The sequence below is a fragment of the Nicotiana attenuata genome, chromosome 12 (genome assembly GCF_001879085.1).
Source record: "Nicotiana attenuata strain UT chromosome 12, NIATTr2, whole genome shotgun sequence".
In the NCBI taxonomy this organism is placed as follows: domain Eukaryota; kingdom Viridiplantae; phylum Streptophyta; class Magnoliopsida; order Solanales; family Solanaceae; genus Nicotiana; species Nicotiana attenuata.
The window spans coordinates 26,414,110-26,417,241 of record NC_032000.1 but is presented as its reverse complement, the minus strand read 5'-3'; positions in this window follow the sequence as shown (position 1 = coordinate 26,417,241).

Genomic DNA, 3,132 nt, shown 5'->3' with positions numbered 1-3,132 from the left:
ATGTTGCCTCGGACGGTTAGGATGACGTCCTCGGACCATGATGTCCTGGGCCATGAAGCTCAGATTAAAGGATTCGCAGGCTATGAAATGATGTTCTCGGGCTATGATGATGGTGCCTCCGAACCATGATGCCTTTGAATAATGATGTGCGGGATATAAAGTGGGGTGCTCGGGCCATGGCATGGTATTCTCGGGCTATGAGGATGATGCCTCCGAATGATGACGCCTTTGGACAGTTTGGCGATATTTCAGCCCATGAGATGCAAGATTTGGCGGTATTTCAGCCGATGCAAAAGCGTAAATGGCGATATTTCAGCCGACATAAATTTAAATAAACAGGCGATGTTCCAGCCGATGGAGAATTTAAATAATAGTTTGGCGATATTTCAGCCGATGCAAAAGTGTAAATGGTGATATTTCAACCGATAGAGAATTTAAATAACGTTTGGCGATATTTCAGCCGATACAAAAAATGTAAATGGCGATATTTCAGCCGATACAAAAATGTAAATGGCGATATTTCAGCCGATTGCAGGATTTAAATAACGTTTGGCGATATTTCAGCCGATACAATAATGTAAATGGCGATATTTCAGCCAATTGCAGGACGTAAGTAAAAGTGGCGATATTTCAGCCATGCAAGAAAGATAAGGTGGCGATATTTCAGCCATGCAAGTGGAGGTAGAGCTTGGAAGGCAGAAAGATAGCCTTATGCAGATAATGCAGGATGGAGACAACGCTTGGTCTCGGAAGGCAGAAAGGTAGCCTTATGCAATGCAGGAAATGCAGATGGAGACAACGCTTAGTCTCGGAAGGCAGAAAGGTAGCCTTATGCAATGCAGGAAATGCAGATGGAGACAACGCTTAGTCTCGGAAGGCAGAAAGGTAGCCTTATGCAATGCAGGAAATGCAGATGGAGACAACGCTTAGTCTCGGAAGGCAGAAAGGTAGCCTTATGCAATGCAAGAATTAAAAGGGCGAATAGTAATGAAATCTCTTAACTGGTAGATTATAGTTGATAGCTGATTGCATCATTGTGGCTACTGGGGATGTTGTGTACGGATAGCAATTGTAAATAGGTGATGATTCTGAGAAGTTGCATTCTTGAGAAATTATGAGTGCGTAAATATATCTAATGACATTGCGAATTGAGTGCCTGCATTCAAAGAAAAATCGTGAGTTTTGTAAAAGGGGGAAGGTTAGTTCGTCTTCCCGTGGCCTTTGCTCGTCCTGCTTGACGTTGGGGTAGCGTCGCTAAACAGCAGCTGTCATAGTTATGCATGATTTAACAAATATGACGTAAGTAGAAAATGGTTTTGTTTAAATGAACCAACGACTGCGACGTGGTTCAAAGCATTGCAACCTTTCTTGTTCCGGAATTTTGAGGGTCCTCCTCAAAATTCTGCCCCAGTTTACTGGGCTGGCACTTCCGGCTGCGCTGAACGGATGAAAAATTAACTTCGGAATTTTGAGGGTCCTCCTCAAAATTCTGCCCTAGTTCCAATAATAGGGGACATGAAATTTTTATTAAATTGTGACCGAACCCATAGGGCTGCCTACGTATCCCCCCTTAAATGGGAATCAAGTTAGGCGTAGTTCAAAATACATCATAAAGGAAATCGCAAGTGGTTACACATAGTATCGTTTCACTGCGTCTGAATTGATTGGCTTCGGCCAGACTTCTCCGTCCATTTCTGCAAGGATAAGGGCTCCTCCAGTTAGAACCCGGTGAACCATGTACGGACCTTGCCAGTTGGGAGAGAATTTCCCCCTGGCTTCATCTTGATGCGGGAATATCTTCTTCAACACCAGCTGCCCCGGTGTAAACTTCCTTGGCTTGACTCTTTTGTTGAAGGCTCTGGACATTCTGTTCTGATACAACTGACCGTGGCAAACTGCATTCATCCTTTTCCCATCTATAAGGGCTAACTGCTCGTAGCGACCTTTTACCCATTCTGCGTCGTCCAACTCTACTTCTTGTATGATCCTTAAGGAGGGAATCTCTACCTCGGCGGGGATGACCGCCTCTGTACCATAGACCAGCATGTAGGGAGTTGCTCCGGTCGATGTGCGGTATCCCAGTAAAGCGAATGATAACTTCTCATGCCATTGTTTGTGACTTTCGACCATCTTTCTTAGTATCTTCTTGATATTCTTGTTGGCTGCCTCCACGGCTCCATTCATCTGAGGCCTGTAGGCTGTAGAGTTCTTATGTTTGATCTTGAATGCCTCACACATTGCTTTCATCAAGTCGCTGTTGAGATTGGAACCATTATCAGTGATGATTGATTTTGGAACCCTGAATCAGCAAACAATACGATCACGGACGAAGTCTGCCACAACTTTCTTAGTCACTGCTTTGTATGATGCTGCCTCAACCTATTTGGTGAAATAATCAATTGCCACTAGAATAAATCTGTGCCCATTTGATGCGGCAGGCTCGATTGGTCCAATGACATCCATCCCCCAGGTGGCAAATGGCCACGGTGAGCTTGTTACAGTAAGCTCGTTTGGAGGCACCTTTATCTTGTCTGCATGTATCTGACAACGATGGCACTTGCGAACGTACTGGATACAGTCTGTTTCCATAGTCATCCAAAAATACCCTGCTCGGAGTATCTTCTTCGCTAAGACAAAACCATTCATGTGCGGCCCACATGTCCTTGCGTGCACTTCGTCCAATAGTCTGGATGCTTCTTTTGCTTCGACACACCTTAGCAAACCCAAATCGGGAGTCCTCCTGCACAGGATTCCTCCGCTGTGAAGGAAATTGTTGGATAATCTCCGGAGCGTGCGCTTTTGAGTGGCGTTGGCAAGTTCTGGATATTCCCCTGTTGTCAAGTACTCCTTGATGTCGTGGAACCATGGTTTTCCGTCTGCTTCTTCCTTAACGTGAGCACAATAAGCTAGCTGATCATAAATATTTACTGGGATGGGATCAATGAAATTTGTGTCTGGATGCTGGATCATGGATGATAATGTGGCTAATGCGTCAGCGAACTCGTTCTGGACCTTGGGGACGTGCTGAAACTCTGTCTTTGTGAATCTTTTCCTCAACTCATGTATGTGATGCAGGTAGGGAAGTATCTTAGAGTTTTTGGTGGCCCATTCTTTTTGAACTTGATGTATGAG